Source organism: Giraffa tippelskirchi, chromosome 8, assembly GCF_054371585.1.
Source record: "Giraffa tippelskirchi isolate mGirTip1 chromosome 8, T2T-mGirTip1v1.2.pri, whole genome shotgun sequence".
Taxonomy (NCBI): domain Eukaryota; kingdom Metazoa; phylum Chordata; class Mammalia; order Artiodactyla; family Giraffidae; genus Giraffa; species Giraffa tippelskirchi.
This window is the reverse complement of record NC_137282.1, coordinates 85,707,834-85,726,236: the sequence shown is the minus strand read 5'-3', so window position 1 is coordinate 85,726,236 and position 18,403 is coordinate 85,707,834. Positions and strand designations below refer to the sequence as shown.

General features: G+C 39.2%; 1 long non-coding RNA gene across 1 annotated transcript in view; it reads left to right on the top strand.

Annotated features, from left to right (window-relative positions):
- Positions 1–1,432: 1,432 nt before the first annotated feature.
- The window catches only part of LOC145516377 (uncharacterized), a 523,613-nt gene continuing 506,642 nt past the window's right edge, over positions 1,433–18,403 (top strand). Inside the window, exons 1-3 of the long non-coding RNA XR_014061335.1 lie at positions 1,433–1,753; positions 2,231–2,343; positions 9,056–9,120. This is a non-coding gene — a long non-coding RNA (uncharacterized LOC145516377). The remainder of the gene's footprint in view (positions 1,754–2,230; positions 2,344–9,055; positions 9,121–18,403) is intronic.

Sequence of the window (18,403 nt, the reverse complement as noted above, 5' to 3'; positions counted from 1 at the left end):
CCCACTAAATTAGCGGTAGGTGGAAAGAGAAGTTATTAGGCAAAAATATGAAATACTCATCTATCAAACCACTAATCAAATGTCACATCCTTTCTGAAGTCTTTCCTGACTGCTCTGCCTTGTCTGTTCTCCTGTGGCACTTGGACTGTCTCCCTAGTACAGCAATGATAACACTGCTTTAGAGTTACTTGTGCTCATAACTGTTCCTTCCACCCAATTATGGATTTGTAGAAGATGATTGTATCCCTAGTACCTGGCAGGGTCCGACATATAGTAGGTGACTGATCATTGATCGCTGAGTGATAGAAATGCGGATATGTAAGAGAAATGGGAAATATTCTCAAATGGATGTATCCTAAACAGTGTGTATCCTCTAAAAAAAAGGAAAAAAGCTAATATATCTTTTTTAATCAAAGCAGACAATATGGAAATGTGCTCACTTTCTAGTAGATGAGGAAGTGTTTCATGAAGAGGTTCAGTGACTTCCTCACGTGTCGCAGCTGACACATGCACAAAGCCAGATTCAGCCTGTAGGTGTTCCAATTCCCAGTTCCCAGTTCTTTCCAATCCACCTCATATGTAATTCACTTCAGAACAATGGAGGAATAGAAGTGATTGTATGGAGGAAACACCCAGCAAAATAAGCTTCCTTTATGTTGCTGTGCATGTTGATTCCTTCTGGCAAGTTTCAGAAAACTGCAAACAGAGAAACGCCTTTACAGTCAACTTAAGATTCTTAGTATCAGGAGACTTGACAGAGAAGATCAAAGAACTGAATCTTCTCAGAGGAAGACTTTTTTAAAAAGTAATGTTTTAATGTTAATGTCACATGATGACAACTTTTATTAACTATCATAATTGGACAAATGTCATGCCTATATTTGTAATGCATCATTTTTTTGTGAGTTAGATGAATAAACTTGTATAATACAAAATAAATCTGTGTATGATCCTTGTAGTAAGTGCTCACTATTCTTGTTCCTCTTTTTTTCCTTAACATTCTTCTTTTTTTTTTTCTCGGCTGCACCACGCAGCATGTGACGTCTTAGTTCCCTGACCAGGGATCAAACCCACATCCCCTACATTGGAAGCATGGAGTATTAACCACTGGACCACCAGGGAAGTCCTTCCTTTACATTCTTTAATGAAGGTTTTTTTTTTTTTTCTGTACTGAGACAGTTGAAGGAAGCAACTGAAGTGCTTGTTATGGAAGCTGGAAGACTCAGTTGACAACTTAAAAGAAGTTATTCTGCATAAAGGGAGTTTCCAGTAGAGAGAGTTGGCCTCTCAATTCTTTCAAGAGGATAAACTAATCAGTCCATACGCTTGACAAAACGCTACAACAGGCTTTAGTAATTAGGATTCCACTGGGTCTTAGAGAGGGGGAAGATCCATTAAGTGAATCATTCTTTCTCTCTTTTCTTTTCAAAAGCAGATACCGAAGAAGCAAGTGGAGGAATGTCACGAAGGACCAGGCAGTGCGCCTGCTTTCCTAGTAACTCAAAGGCTTCAGGTTGATGCCATGGAGGCAAAAGAGGCAAAAACAAACCTAAACTTTTAGTTTTCTGAGAGCTAGAAAGTGACACCTGCGAATGGCATGGAAAATGGCAAAGGGGAAGAGCATGCGAAGAGAGAGCGAGCCCAGGTCCACAAATAACTCAGCGGCCCACATGGGTTTCAGTCTAGCCTGTCTTCCTTGTTTCCCATCCAGAGAGCTTCCATGTCCCTCAGTTTCCCCACTGATAAAAAGAAGGTGAGTGACCACAGAAGGTTCCTAGGTCTTTTGAAAGAAGATAAGAAAATGTACGATTACTAAGATGTCCATTAATCTAACTATCACCCTAGTTCCTGCTTATGGTTTTAATTAGCATTATTTTCTTTGATTATTTTTAATTACACTTTCAGGCTCTAAGCACTTTGGCAGGGATGTGGTGGGGAAAGTTACTGTAAGTCAAATTATGAATTTTATTGCTCTAATTGGAGTAGAAACCAACGGTATCAATTAAATCCTCATTTCTTATCCTCTTGGTTCATATGATCATCATTCTAGGTGTATATAAAATCTGAGTGTGGCATAATTATGCAATTTTTAAAGCAACAGAGCGCCAGCAATTAGTAACATCCTGGTTAGGAGAGACAGCAGTCTAAAACTTTACTGGGAACAACACTACCAGCATTATGAGAATCTAAACTGTGTCTTTTTTCCTTCTTGTCTTTCCACATCACATAGCTCAGGCCAAGGAACATAGAAGGAGTGTAAATGGTTCCCATGGAGACATGATGCTTGATCTACCTTGTTGATCTACCATGTTCAGTTGCTCATGGTCTATGGTAATTTGGCAGGTAGGTTGAAGTCTGCATTCAAGTTTCAAATAGCACTGAAGTCACAAAGTCTTTTGCAAAATGAGGGTTCCAAGATGTATTAGGATAATTAATCCTAGCAGCCACAACAAATAAAACCTTGAAATCTCAGGGGCTTGTTTCTTGCTTACTTCCCATTTCATCCTGCAGCTATGGAATAGGGAAATGCAGCCTCTGTTGTTGTGGGTGGGAAAACAGAGATGGCAGAGGTGCACAGGCTCTCTCAGCTGCCTTGGCCTGGAAGTCACATGCATTTTCCACCCAGAGTCCTTTTGGCTGGAATTACTCATGTGACCTCAAATGTACCTAGAATGGGGGCTATGATAAAGGGGAGGTCAAGGGATATTTGCTTAGTGCTATCCTTGATGTATTAGAATTCTGTAGGGGATCCTACTATACCTCTAGGTTTTGAGCTATGAATGGCAAATAATGTAAATATACAGATGAGCCAATCAGTTAGTTCTATGGTAAATTCTTTTTTTTCTTAATTTAAAATAAAAAAATTTTGACTTTTTTTTCTTTTTTATTGAGGCATGGTTGAGATACAATGTTATATAAACTATAGGCATAAAACATAATAATTTACAATTTTTAATATTTATTAGCTTTTAAAACAGATGTAATTGACAGATAACACTAGTTTCAGGTGTACAACTGGTTCAATATTTGTGTATACTGCAAAATAATCACTGTAATAAGTGTAGTTAACATCTATCATTATACATAGTTATACATTTTTTGTGTGTGATAAGAACTTTTAAAATCTCCCTCTCTTAGCAACTTTCAGATATGCAATATAGCATTATTAACTATGGGGCTTCCCTGGTGGCTCAGATGGTAAAGAATCTGCCTGCAGTGCAAGCCCCTGGGTCGGGAAGATCCCCTGGAGAAGGGAATGGCAACCCACTCCAGTATTCTTGCCCGGAGAATTCCACGGACAGAGGAACCTGGTGGGCTATAGTCCATGGGGTCACAAGAGTCGGACACAATTGAATGACGAACACACGCACATATATATAGTCACTGTGCTGTTATTACATCCATGACCTATTTATTATATAACTGGAAGTTTGTACCCTTTCATGCCCTTCACCCATTTTGTCTGCTCCCACTCCTGCCTCTGGCAGCCACCTATCTGGTCTGTAAATGTGGATTCAGTTTTGCTTTTTTGTTTGTTTGTTTTTACATTTCACATGTAAGTGACATCATATGGTACTTGACTTTCTGTTTGACTTATTTCACTTAACATAATACCCTCAAGATCCACTCATGTTGCAAATGGCAAGATTTCCTTCTTTTTTATGGTTGAATAATGTTCCACTGTATACATATATTACATTTTCTTTATTCATTTAAAGTGGACTATTATTCATTCATTGATGGGCACTTAGGTTATTTCTGTATCTTGGCTATTGTAAATAATGCTGCAGTGAACGTGAGAGTGCACATGAATTTTCAAGTTAGTTTTTATTTTCTTTGAGTAAATACACAGAAGGGGAATTGCTAGATTATATGATAGTTCTATTTTTAACCTTTTGAGTAACATTTATACTGTTTTCCCACCGACAGTGCACAAGGCTTCCCTTTTCTCCACATCCTTGCCAACACTAGTTATTTTTTGTCTTTTTGACACTAGTTATTCTAACAAGTGTGATATCTCATTGTAGTTTTGATTTGAATTTCCCTGATGGTTAATGATATAGAGCGTCCTTTTGTGTACCTGTTGGCCATCTGCATATCTTCTTTGGAAAAATATCAATTCAGATCTTCTGCCCATTTTAAAATCAATTTTTTTTTTTTTTGCTAATGAGTTGTATGAGTTCCTTATATATATATATATATATTTTTTTTTTTTGGATACTTGCCCCTTATCAGCTATATGATTTACAAATATTTTCTCCCATTCAGTAGGCTGCCTTTTCATTTTGTTGATGGTTTCCTTTGCTGTGAAGTAGCTTTTTGGTTTGAGGTAGTCTTACTTGTTCATTTTTTGTTTTTGTTGCCTTTTCTTTTGGTGTCAGATTTAAAAAATCATTGCCAAGACCAATGTCAGGAGATTACTGCCTATGTTTTCTTCTGGGAGTTTATGGTTTCAGTTCTTACGTACAAGTGTTTAATCCATTTTGAGTTAACTTTTGTGTATGATGTAAGATAGAAGTCTTGTTTCATTCTTTTGCATGTGGTTGTCCAGTTTTCCAAATACCACTTATTAAAGAGACTGTCCTTTCCTTACTGTATGTTCTTGGCTTTTTTTGTTGTAAATTAATTGACCACACACTTGGGCTTATTTCTACCCTCTTTATTATTTTCTTGATCTATGTGACTCTCTTTATGCTGCTGCTGCTGCTAAGTCGCTTCAGTCGTGTCTGACTCTGTGCGACCCCATAGACGGCAGCCCACCAGGCCCCCCCATCCCTGGAATTCTCCAGGCAAGATCACTGGAGTGGGTTGCCATTTCCTTCTCCAGTGCATGAAAGTGAAAAGTGAAAGTGAAGCCGCTCAGTTGTATCCGACTCTTCGCGACCCCATGGACTGCAGCCTACAGGCTCCTCCGTCCATGGGATTTTCCAGGCAAGAGTACTGGAGTGGGGTGCCATTGCCTTCTCCCTCTTTATGCTAGTACCATAGTATTTTGATCACTATAACTTTGATTAGTATAACTATAGTTTGAAATCAGGGAGTGTGATGCCTCCATCTTTATTCTTTTTCTCAAGATTGCATTGGCTATTTGGGATATGCTGTGGTTCCATACACACTTTAGGATTGCTTGTTCTATTTCTGTGAAAAATGCCATTGGAATTTTGATAAGGATTTCATTAAATCTGTAGAGTAGTATGAGTAGTATGTAAACGTTAACAATATTAATTTTTCTAATTCACGATGACAGAATATTTGTGTCTTCTTCCATTTATTTTTTCTTATTTATTTTTATTGAAGCATAATTGATGGACATTGTTGTTAATTTGTGCTATATGGCAAAATTATTTGGTTATACGTATACACATATTCCTTAAAATTTTTTTCTATTATAGTTTAACATAGGATTTTTTTTTAAATTGTAAGATACGCTTTAAATGTTGTGTTAGTTTCTGCTGTACAACAATGTGAATCAGCGGTAAGGATATATATATCCCCTCCCTTTCAAGCCTCCCTCCCACCCTCACATCCCACTCCTTTAGGTCATCACTGAACTCTGCTTCCTTTTATTTCATCAGTGTCTTATAACTTTTGGTGTACAGGTGTCATTCACCTTTTTTGATTAAATTTATTCTTAGGTAATTTATTCTTTTTTGATGCCAGAAATTCTTTTATTAAAATAAACATGCAAAGCAATTTTTAAAGTCAAAATTTTTTGCCATATAATGATTCTCCAGGATCTTTAACTGGATTCTTTCATGTGAAAAAACTAAATAAGTGAGTTGCATTGTGGATTTTAAATGGCAAATATTCTTTTGTTATGTGGTTCTTATCCAGTAGAATATCGAACAGAATACTTTCTTTTTAATTTGGTGTCTGTATTAGCCTGCTAGGGCTGTCATAACAAAATACTATAGACTGGGGCTTAGCCAACAGAAATTTGTTTTCTCACAGTCTTGGAGGCTGGGAAGTGCAAAATTGAGGGGCCAGCAGATTTGGTTCCTGTGAAGTCAAACTGTCACCTTCTCTGCACAGCGCAGAGAGAATAAGCTGAACTCTCTGATCTTTTTCTTATAAGGATATTGATTCTATCAGGTCAAAGCCATACCTTCATGAGTTCATACCATTATGAGTTCCTTAATTACTTCCAGAAAGGCCCTGTCTCCAAATACAGTCATGTGGAGAGTTAGACATTCAGTATATGCTTTTGGGGGGATATAAACATTCAGTCTATTATACTGTCTAAGGATTGCTTATAAGGGATGAGTTCCTCTTGGCTAAGGGAAGAATAAGAACGTAAGAAAAATTACCAGAATTTCTCTTAAAAGCATCCTCCTTAAGCCAAAAGAGAACCAAAGCTTCATACTAAAGGTCAATCTGGATTTTTATGTTGTTCAGGAGGTTGAAATAAAACTTAAGGAGGCTGGTTCAAGTTGTTACAATTTTTCAAAGGCCCATCCATCTGTCAAGAGATTTGTGGGCTGGATTTTATCTCTTTCTTACTGGCTCCAAGAGCTGGTTTCTTGAGTGTTGTATGTGGTCACATTTCTGTACAGCACTCTATTTAGTTTGGATTATACTTCTGTGTCTCTTGGCTCTAGGAACCCAAGAAGAGTCTCATGTATTTCTCCAGAGTTAGTTTCAAAGTTATACCCCTTATTTGTTTTGATGCAAATAATGATCACTTGAAAATCCTTAAAGAAAGTCTTCAAATAATAGAGAAATTAATAGAAAAATGTTTTGTTATTTAACTATTAGAACACATTACAGTAAAACAGTAGATTAAATTAACAACAATTTCATACAGAAGCCAGCACTGAAGCAGGGAATTATCATATTGTCTGAAGCATTTCCTTAGGTTTTAGAGGGCTGGTTGGCAACAAACTCACATATGTTTACTTTTAGCTTAGTCTTTTAGCCAGTCTGAGGTTAACTCATATAGTAGTTCACTGAGATTTCAGTTTTCCCTTACATCATTTACCACATCATATCATTGATGGAAGCCACCTTTTAAAATAGCAAATATATGACTGAAGGAACATATTATCAAAACAAGTGCCTTGTGAGCAGCATGGCTAATAAATGGAGAGATTTCCATAAATTCCCGGTCTTTGTTCTCACTTTACTTTCTACTCTGTCCTCATCACATTTAATAAAAAGCAACTCCCCACAAAATGAGAGTCAGAACCCCCTTTGCTGCCAGGCAAGAGTCAGAACTACTTTGCCTTAAGACATTTTTGTGTCCATGGGTTAAAAGACATTTACTATTACATTAGAGCACCAATTAGTTAATGGGTATAAAGGTTTTTGAGAAGGAAGAGCACCCCTTGGATGGAGTTTGAGTTATCTTTTTATTATTTATTAAACACCTTGAAGTGCAGTTATCCTTGCTTTTAGAAAATTATTTTGTTTGAACTCAACAGGATATTATGATAGTCATTGGTGAGTCTCCTAAAGCTATACCTAGACCAAAGAAACCAGAGAGGGATGAGATAGACCAGAGGCTTGACTAAGGGCCAGGGCTGAAGGAGGGGGCGCATGTAGGAAAAAGACTGGGTTGGTAAGTGATTGCAATGACCTTTCTGCCACTGTCTCCAGAGGGCAAGAATATGGTAGACAAAAAGGAACTTTCCCCACAAATAAGCCAAATCTATGACTTTGTCATAGGCGCAGCCCTCTCTTGTATTGTAAGAGAGGCCTAAAGTAATGTAAGCATAGTGAAGAAAGAATGTGGGTCTTGGTTTCAAACAGCTCTGGTTGGAATCCTGACTTTGTTTCTTAGGGGCTATGATAATTTGGACAAATCACCTAGCCTCATGGGTTTCGGCTGCCTAATCCTTGAAATGGGGAAAATTGTATTTTGTAAAATTGTACCAGTATTAGAAATAATGTGTGGCAAGTCCAATTAATTATGAGTGTTTAGTAAATTGTATTGATAATCACGATCACTATAATTAATAGTATGTTGCATAAAAGGTGAGGAAGTTAAGACCTATCGGCAGTGACCATTGTTTGGAACTGGGCCTTGCGTCGTAATGATTTAATCCGGTAAAGCTGTTGATTCTAGCAGGTTAATTGGCTACTCCTTTAAGAAAATCACTATTTGTATTTTGAAGAGGTCTCCTGTAGGCATGACGACAATTTAACCCAAAAAATGGCTTTGGAAAGAATTTCAAGCTGAGTCAGGCTGGTTGAGAAGAGATTTAGGGAGCATGATTGATTTTTGACTTGTAGATCACATTATGCGGGGGACAGTTTGCATTACAGACAGACACTGGCATTTTACATTATTCAGAGTTTAAGAGTTTGGTATTTGATGTGAGGATTAATGCAGTGTAAAGGAAAGGACACAAAACATCTCAATGCATGTGTAAATCAATTGTGGTTACAGTAAGATAAAGCATGACAATATTAATCCTTTGTTGACATACATAATGGGCTTTTCTATCCCCATCATCACACTTCAGAGTTTCTAGACTTGAGCTATGACTGTTGCAGAGAGAATGAAAAAAAACATTGGTATAACTATTTTAGACACAATTGAATTTCCCTGCTGATTGTACTTATTTTTTTTTTTAAATTCCCAAATTAATACATATTCTAAAAATCCCTAATGGGCTTCTCCTGTGACTCAGCTGGTAAAGAATCCGCCTGCAGTGTGGGAGACCTGGGCTCCATCCCTGGGTTGGGAACATCCCCTGGAGAAGGGAAAGGCTACCCACTCCAGTATTCTGGCCTGGAGAATTCCATGGACTGTATAGTCCATGGGGTCGCAAAGAGTCAGACACGACTGAGTGAATTTCACTTCACTTCACTTCTAACAATCCCAACAAATTCAGAAGTATGTAGAATAAAAGTTGAATATCCTTTACTCCAAAGAAATTCATACCATTTTAACTTTGAAAGATTTATGAAAAAAATTAAATCAACATTTCAATTTTCCTTGACCTTTGAAAGATGATGAGGGGCCTAGTGGTATTCTGGTGAAGGGTTGCAAACTCTAAGCCTTTGAACTGAGCACATTGTAATGATCTCTTTTATCCATGGATTCTTTCAGGATGACTCCTTGGCATAAGGCAGCAAGACAAGAACGCAGGCTCTGGCCTGAGAGTCTCCACACAGGTATCAGATATTTGTCACACATGAATGCATGGCAGAGGAGTTTAAAGTTTCTCTTCATGGGACCTCCCTGGTGGTTCCGTGGTTAAGACTTCACGTTCCAATGCAGGTGGTGTGGGTTCAATCCCTGGTCAGGGAACTAGTATCTCATATGCCTCTTTGCCAGAAAACCAAAATATAAAACAGAAACAATATTGAAAAAAAAAATTTAATAAAGACTTCAAAAACAGTCCACATTAAAAAAATCTTTAAAAAATATTTAAAATTTTCCTTCAGAATATCTGACCTCATAACTAACCAGTAAAGATTGCTCCCATAGAATAAGCCTGTGGGCACAATGTAATGCATTTGATTGTTGGGAGGACCACACTGAAAAGGGTTTATGATTTCAATGCTCTTTCAAGCCAAAAGGGTGATGTTGAATTTTCAAAATGCAATTTCTCTCTGAGGTTCCATTTCTGGACTTCTCTGTGTGGAAAAATAGTAAGATTTATAGGAAACTCCACTGATTATTGCTGAAGATGTCTGCTGAAATTCTTATTGCTAAAAAGACTTTATGAAAGACCTATTAAGAATTCCTGACTCCTGGCCAGCAGGAGATTACAATTTATGATTGCAAGGATGGCAACAGATATTAAATAAATGTGTACAGTTGAGAAAGTGTTAAATGAACTTGTGGATGTGCCATAGTATACAAGGAGTAGGTGTATGCTGGAGGGTGGAATAACTATGATAATAGTTTAGGAATTTCATTAAACAGTTCTTTTATTTGTTATCTATTCCTCCTTCATTCAAAGAAAGGATTAGACCAGTTTTCAGGGATGCCTTTCAGTTATTTACTGCAATGTAACAAACCACTCTGAAACTTCAGTGGCTTGAAATGTTAGCAAACATCTACAGACTGAGCTTAGGTGGGTGGTTCCTCTGGTTGTCTTATGTGGGGTTATTCATGAAAATACAATTATCTGGAGGATTTCTAGGGCTGGAAGTCCAAAATGAATTTACTCACATGTCTGGGCTTCTCTGGTGGCTCAGATGGTAAAGAATCTACCTGCAATGCAGGAGACCTGGGTTCAATCCCCTGGAGAAGGGAATGGCAACCCACTCCAATATTCTTGTCTGGAGAATTCCATGGATGGAGGAGCCTGGTGGGCTACAGTCTATGGGGTTGCAAAAAGTTTGACACAACTGAGCAACTAACACTAACTAACCTGGCGTCTCACTTGAAATGCCTAGAACAGACAGGGGCTGCCCAGGAATCATTTTGTTTCCCCTCTCTCTCCTCTTAGCCTCTACAACAGAGTAGCTGGACCTCTTTATTGTACGTAGCAGCTTAAGGATCCAAGATGTGAAAGAATAAGCATTCATATCTCATATCTCAGTCAGAGCTGGGAAAGTGTCAGTTTTACCATAGCCCATAGATTAAAGCCCACTCCAGTGTTCTTGCCTGGAGAACTCCATGGACAGAGGATTCTGGCGGCTACAGTTCATGGGATCACAGAGTCAGACACGACTGACTGAATAAACATACACATTGATTAAAGAAATCACAAAGCCAGCCCAGATTACATGTCAGAGGGAAAATAGGCAAGTTTATTGATGAGAGGAACAGCAAAGGATTTGGGTCATTTTCAGTTCTCCATAGGATATACAGCAAGACAATCAATAATAGCCTCTAAAATTGCTATTAAACTTTTGAATTGATGGGCAGCTAGCAGATGCAACATGTTTCCACAGGTATCCACAACACAAATGATCTAATCAAAAGATCTGAAAGGTCAACCTGTCAACCAGCTTGGTCCAAGGTTTAAAATTTTTGTGATTGGAGTTACTCATAAAATTTTATAACATTAGAGTTGGGAGAAATTCTGAAGGTCACCCAGCCCAATAGAATATCTTTTGACAAAAACAAGCCTTTAAACAAGATTACAGATATTAATCTGTAGTACATCAGTAGAGCACGTCTGCTGGCTGATTTGCTTATATGACTAATTTGTTGTGGCTTTGGTTGAGGACAGGATCTGGGGAAAGAGAACATAGGACTGAGACGTTTTACATGGAAGGGAAAAGGTGGGAAAATATTCAGAGTAGGGGATTGTTGACACCCCAGTAAGGGCCAGGAAATGGAGATGATCACATTAGTCACAGGAACCACCAAGTGCTTAGCATCAAAGAGGGATCCGAAAATCCAGAAAATGTATTTTACCAAGTTGGCAATTTTGCTTGAGGGAGGAAACTCAGAAGTGATTTGCTACAACTCTCTTCCTATTAGTCAGAGAGAAGACTTCTGGGAAGAAGTGTTTCAACATCCCTGGAAATGAGAAGCAGCTTTTTCATGAGCTGCTCAGTTAGTAGAGAGACAAGCTTAATTTTCCTCCTAGAGTTTATCTTTCTCATATCTTTGCAGAAGCTCAAGGTTTACCAAAAGATAGTTGGCTGATTTCCACCTTTGTCTTCCTATAGTTCCTCTTTCTCACCTTCCTAGTGGGGGAAGGTGTTAACAGAGTGATCTGAGACTGGGTTGCTCACTGGCCTCCCCTGTGATTTGCAGAATGTATGTTTTCTGTGTGGGTTAGCCTACTAGAGTGTGTGTTTATCATAACAGAGACCAGCAAAGCCCAGCCTGCTGGGCTTTTTGAAACACATTTCCTGTTTCATTTTGTGGTCATTGTCCTTGCAAGTTGGTCTCCATAGCTTTGGTCTCATTTTCTGAACATTATGAGAAGGCTTTGAGATATCAACATGCCTTAATATGTTCTCAAGGAAGCTTCCAGGGGAGCTGGGGTCAAGTGAAGCCAATACATTTTAACTGGAGAAAGAAAACTGTAAAAGAGAAAAGTTATTGGCAAGGGATTTCCCTGTGAAAGTGATAAGTAAGGGCTTTCCTCCATCCTCCATTCCCGCCCCTGACCTGGCTGATGGCGTTGCTATGCTTCTTCCCAGTTTCTGGCCTCTTTTGTCTCCTGTTGACCAGCTCAAGGTCCATAGTAGGAGCTGTTTTTGCCTGCAGTTTCTTTTTTAAAAAATATTTATTTTTTTGGCTGTGCAAGATCTTAGTCACACCCATGTCACGGGATGCAGGGTCTAGTTCCCTGAGCAGGGATCATACCAAGGCCCCCCCTTTGGGAACACTGAGACTTGGCCACTGGACCACCAGGGAAGTCCTTCTGCTTGCAGTTTCTTAGTGGGATAGAGTGCCTTTCTGTAAAATTTGCTGGGTTTTTTTTTGGACCTGACAAATTTTTTTTCTTATCAGTATGTGTATACTGACACACATATTCTTTCTTAGATTTAGAGAGAATTTGTGAATATAGAGGATGCATAAAAAAAGCTGATGCATTTAAGTATGTTTTTCCTTGAAGTGAAATGAAGTGAAAGTCACTCAGTCATCTCTGATTCTTTGCGACCCTATGGACTATACAGTCCATGGAATTCTCCAGGCCAGAATACTGGAGTGGGTAGTCTTTCCCTTCTCCAGGGGATCTTCCCAACCCAGGGATGGAACCCAGGTCTCCCACATTACAGGCAGATTCTTTACCGGCTGAGCCACAAGGGAAGTCCTTAGATACAGAATAATTTCAAGTGATCCTGAGGTGTTTAAAAAGTCTCAGTATTTTGGGGCAAAATACACAAAATATTTCTTCTCAATGTAAAAAATTTCTGGAACTTGGAGCTAACTCACAACTTTAAGTCCTGCTTCAGTTGGTGCCCTTATTATCTAATTAGCTGAAATAGTAACTAATGAATTAAAAAGACAAATTTCCTGGACCCACATGTTATATTTGCAAAAATTTTAGATTTCTATTTCAATGAAGCTTAAACAGAAACTTTGGTCCTATTCTATGCAGATGATTTGTGGTATTCTTGATTAACATTCCGGGAAAGTTGGCTGCTGTTGCTGTGTGCCTCAGCTGGGGGGTTATTTTTCATTTAAACTTCATTAAAGCATCACAGGGCTAAATCAATGCCTGTTCACTCACAGCTTTGGTTTCTCATTTGTTCCACTGAACAGATGGGATGAGATGGCTTTTTAACCCATTTAGCACTATCAGAGAGGACACCTCCAGCTAGAAATGTTCCCAGTTGTTTGCAGTATCTATAAATCTGCCTTCTCCTCCCACCCCATTCACCCTCCCTTTTCCTGTCTACTTCCTGGAGGTTTTCAGATACCTTCTAATACAGTCAATACCAGGTGGTCATCTGAAGCAGCAGTATCTTAGGGCTCTGAACCTCACAGAAATGTCAGTGCCTTTAAAACAATTTAGACAAAGGGCCAAAGCCTATCTATTAAGGTCGGCCTCTCAGGTGCTTCCCAGGTGGCGCTAGTGGTAAAGAACCCATCTGCCAATGCAGAGGACCTAAGAGACGCGGGTTTGATCCTTGGGTCAAGAAGATCCCCTAGAGAAGGGCTTGGTAACCCACTCCAGTGTTCTTGCCTGGAGAATCCCATGGACAGAGGCGCCAGCCACACCCCACAGGGTCGCAAAGAGTTAGACATGACTGAAGTGACTTAGCGTGCAGACTTGCCCAGGTTCCATGGGAATATGCTATCAGGGCCTGCCCTGGGTATTTTCCCACGTGCTTCACTTAGGGACCTCAGAAGGCACACATAGAATAACTGTGACCTCCCACACTCTCCACTGAGGGACAGAGAGCAGGGGTAACTCCTCCCACTCCCAACTTGGCCTCTACACCCAGAGTCTGTCCCTTGTTACCAGAGACCCGATCTTAGTGACAGCCTCTTAGAGAGCACCAACCTGCCCACCATGATAGCAACAGGATAGGACAAGAGAACAGATTTGTCGCTCAAACTCAGGCTGGCTTAGCCATGTTGGGGAAAGGGAACAATTTTGCCTGAAAGCTACTTCTGGGACTACAGGCTCAGGAGGGCCGAGGATAAGGGGCTCCTGACCTGGAACAGCTTGTTAGCTCCTGGCTGGTGGTTTGTAGGGGAAGGTAGAGGTGGTGAGAAGATACGTGATTAATCATGTAGTCAGTGGGCCTAGATGAAGAGAGAGACAGGAAAAGAGAGCGGAGGACGGGAGAGAAGAGGAAACGAGAGGGGAGAGACTTGGGTCGAGGAGGTTTTCCAAGGGAGGAGGAGGCTAAAGAGAGATCCTTGAGGGGCTCCTGCTCTTGACAGCATCTCTGTCCCCCATCTTCTCCAGTAAGGTGTGTTGCATGTAGCACAATCTTCTTTCAAAGTCACAAGAAACATATCTAGGCCTCTGGCATTCAGAGTATTGTCTTTCACCTCTGGGATATATTTTTTGAATAAAGTCTTCAAAAGAATTGGTAGTATTGGGACTTGCCTGGCATCCAGTGGTGAAGATTCCACACTGCCAATGCAGGGGGGTTGCAGGTTTTATCCCTGGTCCAGGAACTAAGATCCCTAAGATCTTACTAAGATTCCTAGTAGTGTGGCCAGAAGATTTTCAAAACATTAGAAAAAAAGAATTGGAAAAAATAAGAATTGGCAGTACAGCCATCTCAGCCTCCTCCCTTCCCAGTCTCTCACAAAACCACTTCAGTTAGACTTTCTTCCCCTCCATGCAGCTTAACAAGGTCTCCAGGGAGCTCCATAGGTTCACCCTAGGACCATCATCTACCAGTCTCCCTCAACCCTACATTGACATTAGTGTTCCTCCAATACCTGAAGAAATCTTCCATCTCAGGAATTTGTACTTGCTATTTTCTCGTCTGGAATGCTCCTCCCTAGATATGACTTGGTTCCACATGTCATTCTTAAATGACCCATTTCTCAGAGAGGCTTCCAAGATTATTCTGTTTTTCCCCTATTTGCGTGTCATGTGTTGTTCGTATCATTGCTCACGATGTGACTATGATGTAAGCTCCACGAAGGCAGGCATCTTGCTGTTTACTGCTCTATGTTCAGAATTTAGAACAGAGTCTCATGCATAGTTGGTGCTGATTCATGGATGACAAACCTGGACCAACCAGCTTGTCTCACACATCTCCACCTGGCATTTAAATATCTCTCCAGATGGTGGCTGGGTGTCTGTATATTCATAATTTTTATTTATTCATTGGGTTGTTTTTGACTAGTCTTACTTAATTTGAATTAAGTAGGTTGTTTTGTATTCCCAGGAGAGTGCAAACTCTCAGGAGAAGAGCATTATTTCATATAGTACAGTTTCAATTAAGCAAAATTTTTACAATAACACATTAACATTGCCTTCAAGATTATGTGTATGTATACATATATACACATGTTTAAAGACTTTGTTTTTTTAGAGAAGTTTTAAATTTATAACAAAATCGAGAGGAAGGTACAAAGATTTTTCCATAAACCCACAGCCCCCCCACATGCATAACTTCCCCCATTGTCAACATGCTTCACCAGAGTGGTGTGTTTTTTACAATTCATGAACCTACATTGGCACCTTATAACCATCCAAAGTCGTTAATTTACCTTAGGGCTCACTCTTTTTTTATAGTTTTATTAACATTTATTTATTTATTATTTTTAGCTGTGCTGGGTCTCCGTTGCCGTGCAGACTTTTCTCCAGTTGAGTGAGCAGGGTCTGCTCTTTGTTGCAGTGCATGGGCTGCTTCTCATGGACTTCTCTGTTGCGGAGCACAGGCTTTAGGGCACACGGGCTTCAGTAGTTGTGGCTCCGAGGCTCTAGAACACAGGATTGATAGTTGTGGCGCACAGGCCCAGCTGCTCTGTGTCATATGGCATCTCCTTGCATCAGGGATCAAGCCTGTGTTTCCCGAATTGGCAGGTAGATTCCTTACCACTGAGCCCCAGGGAAGCCCTCAGGTTCACTCCTGGTGTTGTATATCTTATGCATTTGAATAAAAGAATAATGACATCCAACCATTATTACACTATCATGTAGAGTGTCTTTATAGTCATAAAAATCTTCTGTGCTCTGTCTGTTCATCTTTCCCCATCTCTCCTCCACCGGCAAACACACTGATCTTTTTATTGCCATAATAATTTTGCCTTTTCCAGAATGTCATATTATTGAAATCATACCGGTAGGTTTGTCTGATTGACTGAACTTAGTAATATGCATTTAAGTTTCCTCTTTGTCTTTTTCATGGCTTGACAGAGTAGTTCTTTTTAGTACTAAGTAATATTCCATTGTCTGGATATAAAAGTTTATTTATCCATTCATCTACTGAAGGACATCTTGGTTGTGTCCATGTTCTTACAATTAAGAGTAAAGCTGCTATAAATATCTGTGTCTAGGTTTTTGTGTGGATATGTTTTCAATTTCTTTGCATAAATACCAAGGAACACAATGTTGAATTGTATGGTAAGAGTATATTTAGTTTTATAAGAAACTGCCAAATTGTCTTCCAAAGTGGCTGTATCGTTTTACATTTCCACCAGAAACGTAGGAGAGTTCCTGCTCTCTACATCCTTGTCAACATTTGGTTTTATCAGTGTTCTGAATTTTGGCCATTCTACTACTAGAATGCATAGTGGTATCTCACTGTTGTTTTAATTTGCATTTCACTGATGTTATATGATATGGAGCATCTTTTCATATGCTAACTTTCTATCTGCACGTTTTCTTTGGTGAGATGTCTGTTAAACTCTTTGGTTGCTTTTTAGTTGCTGAGTTTTGTGAGTTCTTTGTATATTTTAGACAATAGTCTTTTATTAGATGTGTCTTCTAATTCTTTTGATACCGTCTTCACTTAAAAAACTGCAGAGCCAGGGAACTATCAGATTTCTACTTGGCATATGACAGCTGGAACAGAAAATGCAAAACAAAACCAAACACTAACAAAAACTCAAACTTGTATTGAAAAATAATTCAACTCAACCAAATCTTGACCAAGTATTTTGATATGAGATATAATCAGCTTTCATCTAGACACAATAGTGTTACACACTATATATAGGTATTTACATTTTATTTTTAATCATTTCTCACTTTTATTTTGATTTTGTCTTCAAAATGCACAGAATTAGGTAAATCTCAATGCATGTCTCACGATATAATCTCACCATTGGTCCATGTATGACCTGCTTTCAGTCTATCTATCTATCACTATTAATAATGTCATCATTCATGAACCCATCATAAAAGTAAGTTCTTAATAGTAACTTACATCACATTATCTGTTTTGTCTCTCTCATACCACCCCTCACTTTTCTTTTCCTGAGCAGGCATCATTCTTAATCCTGTGTTTCTTTTTCCCTTGGTTTCTCTCTTTTATTTTAATATAGCTTAATTGCATCTCTATCTATTCCCAAATAAGGTATCATGATATATGTGTAATCATATAAGATTGTATTTAACACCAGATTGCTAAGATTTGTCTATATTGTTGGGTATTGTTGTTAATTCATGTTGATTTTCGGATACTATTTTGTCATATGAATATAACATGTTTTTTTTTTTTTTCTGTTGATGGGTTTTTGAGCTATTCATAGATTTTGGCTTTTGTGTTGCTATAGACACTCTTGAGTGTGTCTTTTAAAGTGCTGCCACAAGAGTTTCTCTTGGGTATATACCTAGGAGTTAAAAAGGGTATGTGAACATTCATTTTCATGAGATAATGATGAATTATTTTCCAAAGTCATTGAGCCAATTCACCCTCCCTCTAGCAATGAACAAAAGATTCTATGGATCCACATCCTCTCCAATACTTGGCTTTGTCAGACTTAATACATGCACATATTTTTCAACCAAATGGGTTTAAGATAGTTCAGTTCAGTTCAGCTGCTCAGTCATGGCTGACTCTTTGCGACCCCCATGAACTGCAGCACGCCAGGCCTCCCTGTCCATCACCAACTCCCAGAGTCTACCCAAACCCATGTCGATTGAGTCGGTGATGCCATCCAAACATCTCATCCTCTGTCATCCCCTTCTCCTCCTGCCCTCAATCTTTCCCAGCATCAGGGTCTTTTCCAGTGAGTCAGCTCTTTGCATCAGGTGGCCAAAGTATTGGAGTTTCAGCTTCAACATCAGTCCTTCCAATGAACACCCAGGACTGATCTCCTTTAGGATGGACTGGTTGGGTCTTCTTGCAGTCCAAGGGACTCTCAAAAGTCTTCTCCAACACCACAGTTCAAAAGCATCAATTCTTCAGTGCTCAGCTTTCTTCACAGTCCAACTCTCACATCCATACATGACTACTGGAAAAACCATAGCCTTGACTAGACAGACCTTTCTTGACAAAGTAATGTCTCTGCTTTTTAATATGCTGTCTAGGTTGGTCATAACTTTCCTTCCAAGGAGTAAGCATCTTTTAATTTCATGGCTGCAATCACCATCTGCAGTGATTTTGGAGCCCCAAA